Source organism: Marmota flaviventris, unplaced genomic scaffold (assembly GCF_047511675.1).
Source record: "Marmota flaviventris isolate mMarFla1 unplaced genomic scaffold, mMarFla1.hap1 Scaffold_83, whole genome shotgun sequence".
NCBI lineage: Eukaryota > Metazoa > Chordata > Mammalia > Rodentia > Sciuridae > Marmota > Marmota flaviventris.
Window position 1 is genome coordinate 266,751 of NW_027288423.1, and position 19,210 is coordinate 285,960.

Sequence of the window (19,210 nt, forward strand, 5' to 3'; positions counted from 1 at the left end):
ACACACACACATACAGAACATTACATACATAATCTGAACACTGACACACCCAGTTCAAGGATATTATCTTGTGGGCCCTGCACACAGAGGTAGAGGGGTGAAGATGCAGATTTCAGGCACATACCTTGTTGTTGAAAATGTAAGAAAATATAAAAGTGCAAAGGAGAGAGCACATTCCCTCCTATAAAACTGAAAGGTACTTGCCAGCCACTCAATAACTGCTCAATATAGAGAAAAACTCTTCAAATAATAAGAGAGTACTCTCAGATAATGCTTCTGGAGATGAAGGTACTCTGGGACATTTAAGGGGTTTCTAAAAGAGAGAATCACCCCTAATAGATTCTTTTGAGTATCCACCGTCAGCCCAGATGGATGTCTTCTAGCTGGAAAGCCAGACCATTGTGCAATGTGTGTTCCCATGCCAGGGCTGGGCTTGTTCACCTGGGCTCCCCCCTAAGCCACATCAGCTCCAATTTCTGAATGGGGTCTGCAGTGTTCTCACACAAGAGGCCTTTGGCATCCTTACATGCCCAAATTCTAACCTGAAGATATTACTGGCATGTTTGTTGCTCAAAAAATTAGTGAGTAAATTGTCAGCTTTTCTGTGTTACATTCAGACAGAAGAGGTGAATCTGGTTAGAGGAAGGTCTGGGGCCTCTTATATTTTGGACAGCAGCTGTCCTAATCACTTTCCAAACCTGTGATAATATACCTGAGATCACCACATTCAAAGGAGCAGAGATTTATTTTGGCTCATGATTTCAGAGATTAGAGTCCATGGTCACTTGGCCCTCTTACCTCTGGACCTGTAGCAAAGCAGAACATCTGGCCAAGAGTGTATAGCATAGGAAAACTGATCACCTCATGGCTGCTAGGAAGCAGAGAGAGACAGAGACAGAAGTGCATTAGGGTCCCAGTACCCCATCAGTGGCACATCCTCAATGAGGTAATTTTCATCAAATGGGCCCCACTTTCCACAAGCTTCCAACACCTCTCAATAATGACTTCAGCTGGGAACCAGATGTTTAAGAGGTGAGCCTTTGAGGAACACCAAATGTTAATGCCAGAACATCTATCCCTTGTCCCCAAAAGCTCATGTCTGTCTCACAGCAATAAATAATTAAAAATAAATAAATAAACAAGCATTTGGACTCCAAGAGTCCACAAATATCAACAGTGCATTCTCAATAGTTTTTGTCCAAAGTCTCTTCTGAGACTCAAGGGAACACAGTGATGCTGAACCCTGAATTGAACGTTTTTTTTTTCTACCATTCTCTTCTTTTAAATTCATGAGTATAGCTTTCTTTTCTCCCCACACCCTCAACCCTATCTTAATGACTAATCATAGAGTCAGTTAAAAGCACTAAAGTCAGTTAAAAGGGCCCTTGCACTGGGCACTCCACCTTACTATGTCACAGGAAATGTCCAAATTAAAAGTTATTGGCAGAAGTGTACAGAAGACACTGACTAGGAGGGAAACCAGACACACACCTTCAGAATTGCAAGCATATAAAAAAATCACATTATTTTAGATTCACAGGTCTGGGATGTGTCAGGGTTCACTGGACCCAGATATAACCCACAGAATCCCAACTTCTTTAAATAACAGTTTTTTAAAAGAGAGAGAGAGAGAGAGAGAGAGAGAGAGAGAGAGAGAGAGAGAGAGAGAGAGAATTTTCTAATATTTATTTATTAGTTTTGGGCAGACACAACATCTTTATTTTTATGTGGTGCTGAGGATCAAACCTAGTGCTGCACACGTGCCAGGCGAACATGCTACCACTTGAGCCACATCCCCAGCTCCTTAGTGACATTTTTAAATATATTTTTTAGTTGTCTATGAGTATTTATTGATTTATATATGGTTCTAAGAATTGACCCCTGTGCCTCACACATGCCAAGCAAGCTCTCTACCACTGAGCCATGACCCCAGACCCTCTAAAGGACAGTCTGTCAACACTAGTAAACTGTGCTTGTGTCCACCTGCCCAAGACTGAGAGAACAATTCCACATAACACACTGTATACACTTTCACTCAGCAGTACTAAGCAAGATGAAACCAGGAGCTACCATTCATCTCTGAAATGCTGAATTGTTCCCAATGAAGCCTTTTCCTCTCCCTCCTCTCTGCCTCTTCAGTTACTGACTTTCATGAGTGGAAGCAAAGCAGCAGAATCAAACCTTTTGTAGCTGCATTGGCTGCAATCCTCATTAATAATCAAAAAGAAAGTTAACACATTTCAAAGATACAACTACGTGGGGGAAACACAATTAGCCCCAAATGGAAGAAGAGGACAGTAGTAAGGAGGAAACTGAAAAAGCACAGCAGGGCACACGTTAAGTCTAGTGCTCCATTAAGTCTAGTGCTCCAGGTGGGAAACTAGGGCACCTGGTGGTGTGATATGGGTCCCCTAGAGCTTCAGCCTCCTTACCCTCCAGCCTGGTCTGATGTGGGACCACTCCCTAGAGCTTCTGTGCTCACTCACTTTCACTTACCTGAGCAGGTGTTCATAGGCCTGCCACTGCTCACCTACTGAGCTCTCCACCACAACACTGGCTCCACTCTCATAGTTTGATAAATCACTGTTTCTGGGGTTACTGGGTTGCACTCTGAATGTGATATGCACATCCTGGTCGCCAGCCTTTCCTCTGAAGTATGAATGCAAACCTTCACAACCCCTCAACTCTTCACTCTGTAAGCCTGATAACCAGCATCACATGGACAATACCAAGGTCAGCTGGGAATGAGGACAGTAGCCAGACCCACCTAGACCATGGCCTCTGTGAGCCCAAATGATGTTAGTTACACAGCAAAATGAATCTGGACATAGGATTCTGAGGCTGCCTTTTGCAAGCAGGGCACCCTGATAATCTCTCCACAAGTCATTGAGCCTGCTAAGGGTGGTGTGCTTCCCATTCCTGAGATGCCTGAAGGTGGCTTCTGTGTAATGGAACTAATCTCTTTACCAACCACACCATCCTTGGCCCCAACATTACAAAGTTTTCTTTTCTGGAAAACCTGCAAGTATTTTAAATCCTTCTACCCTGGCTTTTGCTCCTGAGCCCCATGGTATATCAGGCTGAAAGCAGCTAGAAATACCCAGGCCATATCTCAAATGCTGTGCTGCCTTGAATATTCCCTGCTGGATAAATTAGTCTGTGTTTTAGTTGCCTTTTACATCACAGTGACAAAAAAAAATCTAACAACAACAATTAGAGCAGGGCAAGTTTATGTAGCTCATAGTTTCAGGTCTCACTCCACTGACCCCCAACTCCATAGCTCTGGGGCCAAGGTGAGGCAGAACATAGTGGGGGAAGTATAGGGAGTGGGAAAGCAGCTCAGCATACGGCAATGAGGAAGCAGAGAGAGAACTCTGCACACCAGGGACAAACTATGAACCCCAAAGGCATGCTCCCTCTGATTGACTACTTCTAGTTCTACCCTACTTGCTACAGTTACCATCCAGTTAGTCCATACCAGTGGATTGATGCACTCATTAGGATTAAGCTCTCAAAACCCAATCATTTCACCTCAAAACTTTCCTGCATTGTCTTATACCTGAGCTTTCCAGACAACTCATATCTAAAGTATGACCGTCTCTTACCTTTAAATAAGCCTCCCATGAATTCTAAGGACATGTGCAATGTAGGCCAATTCTTTTTTTTTAAAGAGAGAGAGAGTGAGAGAGAGAGCAGAGAATTTTTTAATATTTATTTATTTTTCGGCAGACACAACATCTTTGTTTGTAGGTGGTGCTGAGGATCGAACCCTGGCCGCACGCATGCCAGGCGAGCGCGCTACCGCTTGAGCCACATCCCCAGCCCTCTGTAGGCCAGGTCAGGTGCAAAAGAAAATAGAAAGGGGACACACACCCTCCAGGGACTCGGGTGGAAACGGAAATGAAGGGTTCCGTTGGCTTCGGTCTGCGGCTCCTCTCCCCCACCCACCCCCATTTTCTATTATTTGTAAGAAATTATGATCCCCCCAACATGAAGCCCCTTGCAGCACAGAGGTCAGCCTGGAGAGGGGTCCTGGTCCCTCCAGTCCGTCGACCCTGTGCTTTGGGCAAAATGGGCACCTGGGTCCAGGTCAGCCTTCCCAGGCCTGATGCCCTGATTCACGTCTCTGTCCCCAGCCCAATTCCTCCCCTCCTGAAATGAATCGGTTCATTACTAACTATCTCTGAGCTTGGAGGGGACCCAACAGCACTGTCACTGCTGTCCCTGTGTGACAATGATCAGGACCCACCTGCACAACCCTTGGAAGGACAGGAGTGAGGACATCAGGTTGGTCCCACCCCATCCACGGAGCACCCTGTGTGGGCCAGGCTGTGTGCCAGGTGCGGAGGGGACAGTCAGGAGCCAGACCGTCAGGCGAGAATCCCGGCTTTGGAGAAAATGGACAAGAATCAACAGCGTGGATACCTTAAAAGGAGACTTTCTAAAATATTCTGTTTTTAGTTGTAGTCAGACACAATACCTTTATTCTACTTATTTATTTTTATGTGGTACTTAGACTTGAACCCAGGGCATTGCACGTGCTAGACGAGCACTCTACCATGGAGCCGTGACCCATCATGAGGCTTCAAGTGCCCCCATATCTCAGCCCGGCCCTGTGGGATGACCTGCCCAGTTCCCTGGCAGAGTGGCCCATAACCCCCTGGAGTCCATGGATTGACTATGTTTATTTATTGGGATTTGGAGAAATATACCTGGTCCCCAGAGGCCTCGGGATGCGGGGACATGATTTTGAAACACAGGTCGTTGGAGGGAAGGAGAATTATAAGGCAGAGTCCCAGCTCAACTCTCCCAGAGAGCAGGAGGGATGCCACTGTCATTAATGACCAGAGTCAATGTGATGTCACAGGAGCCACGTGGAGAAGTCCCGAGCAGAGGCTGGCAAGGTCCCCAACCCCAGTTCCATGTCCCCAGCAGGCTGACTCCACACCAGCCCTTGGAACTCACTGTTCCCTCTGCCTGGTCCTCTGTTCCCTGCAGCACTGACACCAGGCTCTTCTCCTGATGGGGTCAGTGCTGAGACCAAGCAGTGTGTCCTCCTGGAGGGCTGTCCCCTCCGCCCTCCTGACGCTGTCCCCTTCTCATAGAAGTCTTGTCACCACCCCATTGCTGAACATAAGTGTGGACTTGGCTACTGTTTCCTCCCCAGAGAATGGAAGCCTTTGTCCCTCTCTGTCACCTCTGTGTTCCCAATGCTGAGCTTCAGGCAGGCACACAGTAGGAGCACAGGGCACACAGTGTTTGTTGAATGAGTGAGTGAGCAGGGTCACCGAGGGCTGTGGCGATCCCTGGCTCCTGTTCTCCCCTCTTCTTCTGCGGTCAACCCCAGAAACCGTGCAGGCAACTCTCAGGACATACGGGGACACTGAGGTTCCGCGTGTCCTGAGGCCACACTGTGTGCGGTGGCAGGGCAGAAACCAGGACCCAAGTGGCAGAGCGGAGACAAGAGGAATTTAGAGTCCCACCCTCTCTGGACCTGGGCTCTGTCCCATCACTTGGCCTCTCAGAGACTCGATCCCCTCCTCTGTAGAATGGGGACAGTGCCATCAGACCTGGGGAACACACAGTAGGTGCTCACCAAACGGTGCCACAGGCCAGACCCACCTTGAGCGCTACGTTGTTCGTCGTTTGTAGCCTGTCATTCCCCCTGACCACAGGTGCCCAGAGAGATCGCCTCCCAGAGAGCAGGCCCCTCAGAGGCACTGGTCACCCGAGGCAGGCCAGCCAGCGGGGGTCCTGACAGTGACCCTGAGCTCCCTGTCATTTCTCCTGCGATGGAGGCTCCTCCATCTGTAAAATGGGATAGCCAGGGCTGGGGTCACCTTGCAAACCCCGGGGTGGGCGGGGAAGATGGTTGGGGATGGCATGGTGGGCGGATGAGAGAGGAGAGAAGGTGGACGGCTGAGTGGACAAATGGGTGGGTAGACGGATGGATGGGTGGATGGACAGACAGATGGACTGATGGATGGCCAGATGGACGGGGGTGAGTGGGTGAAGTAGTGGGTGTGTGACTGGGTCCATGTGGGTGGGGTGAAAGGGTGGACCTGGGGACGGACAGGAGGACAGGTGAGGGGCGGTGGCTGGGTCTGCATGGTGGTGGGTGGGACTGGGTGACCTGGGGGTGGGCGCATGAAGGCGGCAGTGAGTTCCCCCCAAGGCCGTCTCTCCCTCGCACTGCAGTGGCCCCATTTTTCAGAAGAGTAAATCAAGGCCAGTGAGGGAGTATGCTGTCGAGGGTCCCCACAGGGCCAGAAAGGAACCCAGGCCGCCAGGGCCCCTGTCCCCAGCAGTCAGTCCCCAACTCTGGTCACACCCACCCCTGGGGAAGCCAAGGTCCCGTCCCTGGTACTGCAGCAGGGACGAAATGGGCCCAGAAAAGCCAACCGGGCTGAGGCTGGGGTACACACATGGCCTCCTCGCACGTCGCGGAGGTCCTGCCTTGGCTGGTGGGGACCACCCGTCCCTGCCAGGAGCTCCCCATCCCCTGTTAGGCTCATTCTGTGAGGTGACCCAGGGCCTGGGATAGCCCTGGGCACCAGATCCTGGCGCAGAACCCAGAGCGGAGATGGGAGGCAGGGAGGCCAGGAGGCCCTCGCTCACCTGCAGGGAGTTTTCCCTTTTAAATAAACAGACCTGCGGCTGGCCGGCCAGTTCTCTCCCGTTTTTCAGAGCAACACTTATGTACTGATGGCTGTGCATTGTCATGAGAACAGGAGCTGGAATCCTCCTTGGCACAGTGATGGGGGAGGAAGGTCAGAAGACGAAGGATCACACTCAAAAACTGAGAATCACCTTTGTTTTGTATTCACCCATGATGAGAACCAATCACCACCACAGAGAAGGGCAGAAAACTAAAGGTCAGGTCTCTCCCTGGAAACATGAATCCACACAACTGACAGTCGTTTACTGAGTGACTCCTATGTGCCAGGCAAAACTAAGCACCTACTATGTGCTGGGCTCTCAAGTTACAGAGTCGAGCAGAACCACATCCCTGACCCAGCCCTGTCCCCAGAAGAGACCCTTGTTCGCTGCCCCTTGCTTTACCTTCCCAGAAATGAGCTAGGTGATCTCTGCCTCAGCCTCCTGAGGAGCTGGGATTACAGGTGGAGGCCACACGCATGGGCTGATTGTCATTTGTGTGTCTGTTTCCCCCACACCAAGGTCATAATCGTCTTCAGGAGTCACCTATACCTTATGCACCTCTTCCCATGTCCAGCACAGGGACTGGTGTGAGGTAGGTATGTGATAGACATTCTACCAATGAATCAGTGGACGGTGGATCAGTGGACAGTGAATCAGTGGATGGTGAATCAGTGGATGGTGAATCAGTGGATGGTGAATCAGTGGACGGTGAATCAGTGGATGGAGGGGTGGCTGAGGCTTGTCTTTCCACCCCTGTCCTATGCTGCACCAAACTCTCCTTCATCGTCCATCCAGGGTTTCACTGCTGAACAGTTAGGGCACATTTCAAGGCTCTAAATGCTTTCACTCAGATAATACCTGGCAGGACTATAGGCAGAAGACTTCAGGATGCAACTTGAGTCCTTTAAACACATGATCAAGTTCTGCACAGCAATATGGTAAGGAAGTCTAGAAGTCCCCCCAAAAAGCTAAATTCAAATTATCATATGAATAAATAATAAAAATAGGAACTTTCCCCCTCAAAAAATTATTTTTCACAGATGTTCACTGAAAAGGGGGAAATAATCCAAAAGTTCAAAAACAATCAAATGGATAAACAGTTGTGGTATATCCATACAATGGAATATTACTCAACCATGAATATGAATGAAGTACTAACATGATTAGGTTAAACCTTGAAAACATTATGCTAAGTGAAATAGACCACACACATGAGGTCAGATATGACATGATTCCATTTCTGCAAAATATACAAGAATTGGTGCGGGCTGCCGGGCTGCCCCGAGCCGGCGGGGAGCCGGTCCGCTCCAGGCGGCGGGCAGCGGGAGCGAGGGAGCGGACATGGACTTCGACTCGTACCAGCACTATTTCTACCACTATGACTGCGGGGAGGATTTCTACCGCTCCACGGCGCCCAGCGAGGACATCTGGAAGAAATTCGAGCTGGTGCCGTCGCCCCCCACGTCGCTGCCCTGGGGCTCTGGTCCTGGCGCCGGCGACCCAGCCCCTGGGATTGGCCCCCCGGAGCCGTGGCCTGGAGGGGGGGCTGGGGACGAGGCGGAATCTCGGGGTCACTCTAAAGCTTCGGGAAGGAACTACGCTTCCATCATCCGCAGTGACTGCATGTGGAGCGGCTTCTCTGCCCGGGAAAGGCTGGAGAGAGCGGTGAGCGACCGGCGCCCCCCCCCCCCCCCCCCCCCCCGCGCACCCCGGGGGAACCCGCCCAAGGCGCCCGCCATCCCGGACTGCACTCCCAGCCTTGAAGCCGGCAACCCGGCGCCCGCCACCCCCTGTCAGCTGGGCGAACCCAAGACCCAGGCCTGCTCTGGGTCCGAGAGCCCAAGCGACTCGGAGAGTGAAGAAATTGATGTTGTGACAGTGGAGAAGACACAGTCTCTGGGTATACGGAAGCCAGTCACCATCACGGTGAGAGCAGATCCTTTGGATCCCTGCATGAGACACCCCCACATCTCCATCCATCAGCAACAGCACAACTATGCTGCCCGTTTTCCTCCAGAAAGTTGCTCCCAAGAAGAGGTCCAGAGAGGGGTCCCCAAGAAGAGACTCTGGAGAGAGAAGCCCCCGAGGAGAAGGAGGATGAGGAGGATGAAGAGATTGTGAGTCCCCCGCCTGTGGAAAGTGAGACTCCTCAGTCCTGCCACCCCAAACCTGTCAGTTCTGCTACTGAGGATGTGACCAAGAGGAAGAACCATAATTTCTTGGAGCGCAAAAGACGGAATGACCTCCGCTCTAGGTTCTTAGCCCTGAGGGACCAGGTACCCACCCTGGCCAGCTGCTCGAAGGCCCCCAAAGTAGTGATCCTGAGCAAGGCCTTGGAATACTTGCAAGCCCTGGTGGGCGCTGAGACGAGGATGGCTACAGAGAAAAGGCAGCTGCGGTGCCGGCAGCAGCAACTGCAGAAAAGAATTGCGTACCTCAGTGGCTACAAACTGACCAAAAGCCTGACTCTTCTGTCTTACAAAGACAGTGTATTTTTTAACCTCCCTTTCCCCTTTAGTAATTTGCACATTTTGGTTACGGTGGGACAGTCTGAACAGTAGATCCCAGAATGCATTGCAGCCAGTGCACACACAATAAGGGCTTGCATTCTTGGAAACTTTGAAACAGCTCTCCCTCTTTCCTGACTCATGGGTGTGCTGTGTCCTCTCTGGCGCCTTTGGCTTCTCAGCAGGCAGCTGACTGAGGAGCCTTGGGGTCTGCCTAGCTCACTAGCTCTGAAGAAAAGGCTGACAGATGCTATGCAACAGGTGGTGGATGTTGGGGGTGGGGGGGTCCAGCCTGCATGAAATTTCACACTCTGCAGGCGCTTTAGGCTAGGAAAGGATGCTCCCGCTGGTGTCTCTGGGGGTGATGCAAGGACAGCTGGGCCTGGATGCTCTCCCTGAGGCTCCTTTTTCCAGGAGACACACGAGCTGTCTTGGGTGAAGGCAAGCTCACAGACTTGAACAACATGGACCATTACCTCACTGTCAGACACTTTACAGTACCTAAAGAGTGCAAACCTTTAGTTTATATTATGATGTTAGGGGACACCTCTCTACTTACTCTGAATGCTGCGACCTTGAGAACATTGAAAAAGCTTGGCCTCAGATTCTTTGTCTTAGAGCCCTTTGGACCCTCTCCTCTGAAGGAGGGACCTTTCTGTCCTTACTTAAAGGACATTTTTTTGACTCATTCTGCTTTTGTTATGCAATGGGCTCTACAGTACCCTTTCCCACAGGTCAAAATACTTCCTCCAAGAAACAGGAAAATGGATCCTGGCTTGGGGCCTGGGAAAGGCTTGGAGTCCTGGCCCATGAACTTGTTCCCTGCCCAGGTGTTTTCCAAGGGGCATTTGAGGCCCATCATGGGATCTTTTCTCAAGGCAGGTGTAAGGCACCTCAGAAGGAAGCACTCTGTAACTCTTCCTCTTTCTACCTACCTGCCTCTCATCTCAATCCTTGACTCCGTTTGAAGTTCTACTGGAATTGTGCAAACCTGTCCTTCTCATGCAACTCCAAGGAGCTTGCTGGCTCTGTAGCCACCAACCTGGTTCCCTGCTAGTCTGACATGAGTCAGATCCTTTTCCCAGAATCTGGGCCTTACTGAGGTTCTGAGAGCCATTAGGACTCATCCAGTGCTCCAGAAGGTGGACTTATTTCTTGGTGGATCTTAAAAGCGCCTGCAGGAGCTCTGTTTAACCAACCATAATGGATTTTGCCCCAGCTGGACTCTCTAGCTCTAAGTGGAATCGAGGTGCAGCCTCCAATCTGGGAAAGACACCCAACCCAGCAAATGTCATGTGGGCAAGCACAGGAACCCCTAAGCCTGTCCTGGAAGAAGGATCAGCCTCTCTGCTGCCCAGGACAGCAGGTGCCTTCTGGCTCTGGGTTTGGAATTGGGGAGGGGGGAAGGAAAGCACAGTTTGAGGCTCTGTCAAACCAGCTGCTATTTCCAAACCCACTGTCCACCATGGTTTCTTTCTGAGTTTGCTTCCTGGCCTCAGAATCCCAGTGGAAATTTTGGAACTAGCCACTCTACCTTGTGGAGCAGGATTTTCAGGAGCCAGCTGACTTCTGGAATTGTCTTAGGAGGACAGGTGGGGAGGGGAGTAGTTTACTAATGTCTCACCTTGATGGCTCGTGTTTTATAAGCTGCTTCTGGGTATTATGCTGGGGTGAGTCTTTTTTTTATATACTGTATTTTTGTATGCATTTTGCAAAGTGGTGTTAACTGTTTTTGTACAAGGAAAAAAAAAAAACCTCCTGGGCAATTCTGTTGCAAGGGTCTGATTTTATTTTGAAAGGCAAGTTTACCTGAAATTTTGTATTTAGTTGTGATTACTGATTGCCTGATTTTAAACTGTTGCCTTCTGGGACATCTTCTAATAAAAGATTTCTCAAAAAAAAAAAAAAAAAAAAATATATATATATATATATATATATATATATACACAAAAATTGGGAAATCCAGAGAAAAATAACGTAGATCAGAGGTTGCCAGGGCCGAGCACCACAGTTTTGGAACTTGATAGAGGCAGTGTTTGCATCACTCTGTGAATGTGATAAAACCCTATTTTAATTCTGTATGATGTGAATTTTATCTTATTTTTTTAAAGTCCTTAAGCAACAAAGCAATGATGCACCCGGCTCATTCCCTCCCTGCTTCCTGCTGGATGTGGCCTGGCTGACAGAAAGCTGGGCGGGACATGGTCCTGAGCGGCCGTACCAGTTGTTAAGTGGCCATAAAGCCTGGTTCCAAGGAAGGAGCTGCCTCCAGAGGGCAGGTCTGAGCAGGACCCAAATGTCAGAGAGGTAGAGGAGGGAGACAAGGAGAGAGAAAGTAGAGGATAAAAAGAAAAGGAAGGGGTCCTGGAGGACCTGTGACTCCTGAGGACACCCCACTAACCAACACATTAGTAGGAATTAGGAAAAGAAAGCAGAAAATCAGTGCTGTCCTCCCAGGTGACAATCCATCCCACAGGCCGACTGAGGTCCAGCTGTGGGCCTTTGGGTGGGTTCTGGGAGAAGGAGGCCACCTCCCTGGCCCTGCATGGGGAGCCCCACATTCCTAGGGACTGTCTGGGGTGAGCGAGGGCATCCCATGCTGGGCCTGGGCAATACCTCCTCTTCTGAGTCCCCTCTGCCTCTGGAAAACTGTGTTCTATAGAGGAGTATAGAGACGTCTCCAGAAGTCTGCCAAACAGGAAGTGCAGACAAATCCCCGTTCCCCAAGAGTAGGGATGTTCTTGGCAACTTCTTGGTCAGATAAGTGTAGCAGAAGGGACGCTGTGAGCTGAGGTCACACAAGAGCGCACAGCTGGGGTCCTCCCCTGAGACAGTCCTGGGAACACAGCCACCATGTTGTGAGGAAGCCCAGACCACACGCAGAGGCCACCCGTGAGCCTCTGCCCCCACAGCAGCTGCCAGGGTCAACTCCCAGGCTGCAAGTGAACCAGGCCCCAGAACCTCCCACTCCTACTCATGGGGCCACCCTAGAGGTGCCTCGCGAGACAGAGGAGCCTGTGGCAACTCACAGATCCCCGAGAAAAATTAACACATAAAATCATGAAAAATCACTGAATATGTTTAAGATAATTAATTTAAACATGAATCACATTTTTAAGTTGCTGACTTTGGGGACATGTGTCTATAACCTCATGACAGACAACTGGGTGGATGGGCAGTTCTCAAAGGGCCTCCCCCCTATCCCAAGGTGAATGCTCCATCCTTTATGGGCTGAATCAGGTCCCCCCACCTGCCACCAAACCCTGTGTTGAAGTCCTGACCCCAGTACCCCCGAATGCGACTGTGTTTGGAGTTTTCAAAGAGGTGACTGAGGTAATGTGAGGTCATTGAGGACAGCATGGCAGGTTCTTCTACGAAGAGCAGATCTAAAAAGCAGAAACAGCAAGGGATAAGACGGCTTTCTACAAGCCAAGGAGAGAGGCCTCCCAAGACGCCCACCCTGATGGCTCTTGGCCTTGGGCTTGCAGCCCCCAGAACCAGGAGGACATAGATCCCCATTGCTCCAGCCACCCGGCCTGGGGTGCTCTGTTACAGCAGCGCTCGCAGACTCATACAGCCCCGGGAGGCAATTTCCTGGTGGAAGACACAGTGTGAAGGTTGGTGCCTACTGAGGGCCCTCAGTCTGTCACCCAGCCAGGGGTGGATCCTCCCGACCTCATGGGGGTGACCCCACTGTGAGACCTGAGTGCAGCAGGAGTCACCCTGAGGTGGTTCCCCAGAACCAAAACCCCAGGCTGCCTCCGGGGCAGACATTGCCAGTCCACCCCAGAGCACTCCACCAGCCCCACCTTGTTCTCCAGCTGGGCACCTTCTGGGTGGACCAACAGGGGACAGATTTCCCTGGGCTCAGCTCAGAAGGGCCTGGCTAAGGCGGACTGAGTCATGCTTGGGGGGTCTTTAGCCTCCCTGGGGGTTACCTTTGCAGACACTGGCCCAGGAGGTCCCCAAGATGAACTTGCCAGCCACACTGTCACCTGCAATGTGTTACGTAGAGAAGTGTCCTAGTGTGACTGGACCCAAGGCCGGGGGGGACAACAGGGGGAAAAATACTGATAATTATCCCAAAATAAATAGATAAATAAAACTGTCCCACCCACATGACACTCAGTCATCGGCTCAAGAGAGTTTAGCAAAACCCAGATCTGGGGTCTGAGGGACCCCATTCTACCCACTGTTGTCACCCTGGAGTTGACAGCAAACAGCCAAGCCAGCTCTATGTCCACAGGGCCTGTTAGGTGGCCCTAGAGAAGGCCCAGGTGCAGCTCTTCTGTTAGTCTCCCGGGTGACCTTCTCAAGTCCCAGTGTCATCAGCACCCCCTGGAATCTGGAGGTGCAGAGGTGGTGCTGTGGGCCTCCTTTCAGACCCTCAGTGATGTCAGCTCTTTCTTGCCGCAGTGCCTTTGCACAGGCGGCTCCCCTGGCCTTCACGTTGAGACTTCTAATGCTGCCTGTGGTCTTCACCCTCCAGCCTCCTTTCTGACCGGGCTGCCCTCCTCCCCTACCCTTACGGCTCCTCTTCACTTCCTCAGGGTCACTTATTGAACCTCCCAATTTGACTTCCATGGTGTTTCCTTAGCTCACTGTAGGGCCTCCCACTCAATAGAGAGCCAGCAGGGTCCAAGATGGTGCTGCACTATTCCCCAGGGCTCCAGTGCTGACCACAGACCTAGCATGTAGGTGCTCAATAAAAGGACTGCTGGGTGAACTCACTGATGGGCAGAGTCAGTGCTCGGGTCTCTGTGCTGTCGGTAAAGGAGTGAGTGACCATAAGGTGTGTAGAAAGGTCAGTCTCATGTCTGTCACATGAGCTGGCACTGACCACTTGCCCAGCCCAAGGCCTGACCCAGAAGGAACTTTCACAGTTACTTATTGAGTTGTCTTGCTGCTTGTCCTGTGTAGACCGCAGAGTAGGCTCCGCACAACCGAGAACTGCCAAGTGGACACAGCCCTGACACACCCACAGGGACACAGGGGACAACGACGGCCAGAGGCCTCCAGGGTGGTCTGATATGAGGAAAGCAAGGCTCAGAGAGAGTAATATGCTGCCCCAAGGCCACACAGCACTCTGAGGCAGGCTTGCACAGGACTGGGAGTTCTGGTCTTCATCCTCCTGTGGTGGCCATGTGTCCCCAAAAAGATTCCTTCCCTTGTGGCCCTTGCTACATGGCCATAAAGGGTCTGGGGGTGCCAGCAGGGTTGGAGAGGTCAGAGACACCCCTGTCCCTAACCCCAGACCTCGAGCCTGTCTCATGGTGATCTGCGGTGGCCGCTTGGTGGCACTGTGGAGTCACCACTGACTGGCAGCCACCCCGGGGACCCCAGTCCAGTCCAGCTTGACAGAGAGGCCTCAGGGGGTGCTCTGTGCTGACCTTATTGCAGACGAGGAGGGGGAGGCGTAGAGAGGGGCTGGCCAGCCCTGCCTGAGCCGCTCAACTGATCTGGGAGGAAGGAAGCGGTTTACTGAGCACCTACTGTGCGCCATGCTGGGAACCGCCCCCACCACTGGGACAAGGGAGGGGAGGCTGACTTCACGCAGGGGGAGATCTACTCTGGCTCCCAGGTGGAGGCTGGCTCCTCTGCTTCAGCCAAAGGCCAGGGAGGCCACGCAGAGGGCTGTGGCAAGGGGCAGCGGCCAGCCCAGGGCCCCTGGTGCGTGGGGAGGGGAGGCCAGGGGACGGAGCCCTTCAGGGCATGCACCCAGTAGCCATTAATTCACCCAGGCTTCATCAAGGTCAGGACCAAGGCACAAGTCTCCCTGGAGACACAGGAGAGGTGATAAGAAGGATCCTGGGGGCAGAGACAGTCACCAAGACGACACAGCGGGCCATCTCAATCCCATGCTGTCCACAAGCCCCAGACTCGGACACCAGTGAGGACCCACCTCACAGGGGTGAGGACAGCACCCGGCCAGGACGTCCTGCTGCAAGGGACGTTTCTGCCCAGAGGGGACCGGCCGGTCCCCCTGCCCCACCCCTGGCCAGACCCCCTAGGCCAGCAGGGACGGCTGGGCAGGGTGGGGGCTCCGGGGCCCAAGGGGAGGCAGGGTGCAGAGGGGTGTCCACCGCTCCCAGAGCCCAGCAGCCCCTATGCTCATGGGACCAGGGGACACGGTGACATAGGACTGTCACCAGGGAGGGTGACATGGAAAGGGACAGGCAGCACGAGGGCCCTGGCAGCAGAGAACAAGGGACAGAGAACAAAGCTGGGGCCCAGGGCTCAGGAGAGGGTACGGCGGAGCCCAGAAACAGAGGCCCGAGAGCACAGAGCTAGGACCAAGGACCCGGAGGACACAGGACGGGCAGGGAAGGCAGGAGGCGCTCCTGGAGGAATGTTGGAGAGGGAAAGGCCAGAGGCCAACAGGGGAGCCTGGAGGGAGGCAGGGGGAGGGACAGCGGAGGCCACAAGCAGGGAAGGAAGGGGTGCCAGGGCCAGAGGTGGAGGTCAGGGCTCTGCAGGGTCCCAGGAAACTTGGGGACAGGGTCCTCCTGTCCTGGGGACCCTACGTAGCCTGGACACCTGCAGACAGGAGCCTCCATCCACCCTAGTTCCCACACAGAGTCCACTTCCCAGCAGGGGCCTGGCCCAGGACTCAGGGGCCCAGAGCAAAGGCGGAGGCTGGCCTCCCTGGAACCCTGGAGGCCTCTGGTTCCCAGGCTCAGCAGGCCCCGGGCATCTGCATGAAGCCTCCCCCTGGGGGATGCTAATGCTCTGCTCTTCCTGGCTCCTGGAGGTGATTTGCATACATTTGCATACCCCTGGGGAATTAGGCCCATGGGCCTGGGGGCATCTGGGCTCCCTGTCTCCCAGGGGCTCTTAGGGCTGCAGCCATATCCTGGGGGTGACCTGGCAGGCAGTTTGATCTGAAAAGATAGACTGTGTGTCCCCCACCCAGAGGCCACTGTTCACCCCAGGTCTGGGCTAGTGGGGGGAGATCTCAAAAACCAGGGTCTGACCTTTCTCATCCTTCCGCAGCTTCTAGAATCTCAGAATAAAGGCCAAAATTGTCCTGTAATCACAAGACCAACCCCCACCAGTCCCTGGTACCCGCTCTCTCTCCATCTCCACCCACCACCCACAGTGGAACTTCTTCCTCAGAGGGCCCACCCAGCAGGCTTCTGGTCACCACAGGACCCTTGCACATGCTACTCCCAGCGGCCGCCTTGTGCTTCCCTCCTCCTGTTCACTCCCTTACAGATGGTTCATCCTTTGGATTCTGGGGAGAGTGCCACATCCTGGGGAAACCCTCCCTGTCCTGTCTGGCCTCGTGCTCCATTAGGCCTCAGCTTCCTGGTGAGGGAGAAATCATCACGATGATTTGGAGGAGCTCATGCCCACTTCTCCCCCACCAGACTGTCAGACTTCACTCCTCTCCTCACTGCCCTCCTGGGTCCTGCCCAGTACCCAGGGGTCTGAGGCAGTTAGAATGGACAGATGGATGGGTGGAAGGACAGATGGACAGATGGTAGATGGGTACACAGGTGGACGGATGGATGGACAGATGGGTGGATGGACAGATGGGTGGATGGACGGATGGGTGGGTGGGTGGGTGCACATGAGGACCATGGCCAACGACTCAGGCAGTGCCCAGATGTTCAGATCCCATCAGCTGGGAACCGGTGATTCCCTGAGGCCGAGGCATGGGATCCTGTCACCTACAGATGAGGAGGAGACTCCAGGGAGACTCCAGAGTCCAGGCCATGTGGTGAGGACTTGGCAGACTGGGAGGCCACCTCAGCACCGTGGGGCCAGTCCCCAGCCACCTGTGCACATCCCCAGGACCCTCTGGGCAGTGAGCTCATGGCGTGCACACAGCCTCGGCCTCGCTGGGCCACACTCCTGCCTGTGTGCACCACCCTGGCCTTCATTACTCATAAGCACACACACACACACACACACACACACCAGCACCCAGACTCTCGCTCAGTCATTCACCGACATCTCACCTGCACCCGCTCTCTGTGGCCTCTGGGCCAGGAACAGACAGGGCAGGCTCTGCCAGCCCCTCAGACTCTCTCCGGGGGACATACACCTGACTGCCACCCACACGAACATCGGTTCCCTGGAGCAAAGCTTTCTGCTCACACGAGAGTGAACAGATGGGCCAGGTGCAGTGTCGCACACCTGGCATTCCAGCAGCTCAGGAGGCTGAGGCAAGAAGATGGCGAATTCAAAGCCAGCCTCAGCCACAGCAAAGTGGGAAGCAGCTCAGTGTGACCCTGTCTCTAAATAAAACACAAACCAATGCTGGGAATGGGGCTCCGTGGTTGAGTCTTAACCCCTCAGTGAATTAATCCCCTGATAGTGATTGACTGAGTGGTGACTGAAGTGGTGGGGTGTGGCTGGGGAGGAGGGTCATGGGCCAATTCTTTGGGATATATATTTGTACTTGGCAAGTGGAGCCTCCCTCTGCTTCCTGATCATCATGTGAGCCCCTTCCCTCCACCACACTCTTCCGCCATGAGGTTCAGCTCACCTCAAACCTTGAGGAATGGAGCCTGCTGTCTGTGCATTGAGACCTCTAAAACCCTGAGCCCCCAAGGCAACTTTTCCCTCTCTACAATTGTTCTGGTTGGGTCCTTCCATAGTGCAGCAAAAAAGCTGACTAAAACAGAGACTATTTTCAATCAGGTGGCAAGGAAATCTTCCCATTTGGTGGCACAGGATACAGAGGAACAGACTGACCCAAGGTAGGCCAGCAAGGTTCTGGAACATTCCAGAGGTCTGCCCCTCCTCTCTGCACCACGCTGTGTCCAGGGTCCACTCACACTTTCTCCATGGACTTGTCCTACTCGTGCCCACACCTCTGCAGGGACAGCCCAGCTGGCTAGCCCTTTCTTCTCTCAGGCAACCGAAGCTGCTGGGAGGATCTGAACTCCAGCCAGCCAGGGCGCTCTTGGGTCCCTCCCTGCCCAGTCGTGGGGAGGAGGCTCAGGACCCTCTCCTCAGGGGGGGGCATGTTGGGGGCCAGGAACTTACAAAGGCAAATAATGTCTGGGTAAACATTGGCTGCTGATAGCTCCAGCTGTGGGGGCCAACGGTGCCCCCTTGGTCCAGATGTTGGCCTCACCCACCTCCCTCCTGTGGCAGCACATTTGAAGAGAACCTTGTAGGCCAGCAGAGAGCAACACAGAATGCGGCGTGGGGAGCGGGCTGGCAGGGCCACCCAGCAGAATCCGTGCACAGCTAGCCATCATGGTCCTCCGCCTCCAGGGTTGTCCGGACAGCAGGGGTCACTCCTGGGCTGAGTGTACCAGGGAAAGTGGGGCCACAGCCTCCCCTGTCCAATGTCCCAGATTTCCTGGCTGGGAATGAAAACTGAATCCAGAGATGGGACCAATGCCAGGCCCTACACTCTCCCAGGATAGAGTGAGCTCCTTGTCCCTGGAGGGATGTCAGCAGGGTCTGCACCTTCAGAGCTGGCGAGAAGCAGGCTACTCAGGGCATTGGAGAGGGTTGGGACCAGAGCCTTCTCTTGGATTCTTGCCAATTGCCCAACCCCTGATCCTGAAGCCCACAGGGTGCCCAGTCCACCCTCCCCTCCAGCACCAGGAGAGTCTAGAACTTGCTTCTTCAAATCTCCCTTCCCTGAGTGGGTCAAGGTCTTGATGGGGCCCTCCCCCACCCCCGGTGCACACCGACGCTTCTCCTAATGCATCCTGGCTGGCCGGCTGGGAGCCAAAGACGGCACTGTCACATGAGGGGACATAAGGGGGCTCTCACATTTCCCCCGGCTGGGCTCCTGGGATGCCAGCATTCATGCTGGCTGATTTCAACATGAAAGGGCCCCTTGAGAAGGAGAGCACCCTCCCTTTCCCCCTCGCCTCTGCTAAGCCCCACTCTGCAGCTAACCACTGTCTGAGCCTCCCTCCCTCTGGAGCACCCTCTCACTCACCTGCCAAGCCTTCCCCAGACTGCTGCAGCCTCACCTCGAAGCCTCCGCCAGCCAGGATGAGAATCCCAAGATGGGGTGGGGGGCTCAGGGCTCCATACTGCAGAGGAGGAAGGGGGTCTGTCTGGCCTAA

The 19,210-nt window shown here is 53.4% G+C and overlaps 1 pseudogene; it reads left to right on the top strand.

Annotated features, from left to right (window-relative positions):
* Positions 1-7,986: 7,986 nt before the first annotated feature.
* LOC139704476 (protein L-Myc pseudogene) lies at positions 7,987-9,221 on the top strand (annotated as a pseudogene).
* Positions 9,222-19,210: the final 9,989 nt, after the last annotated feature.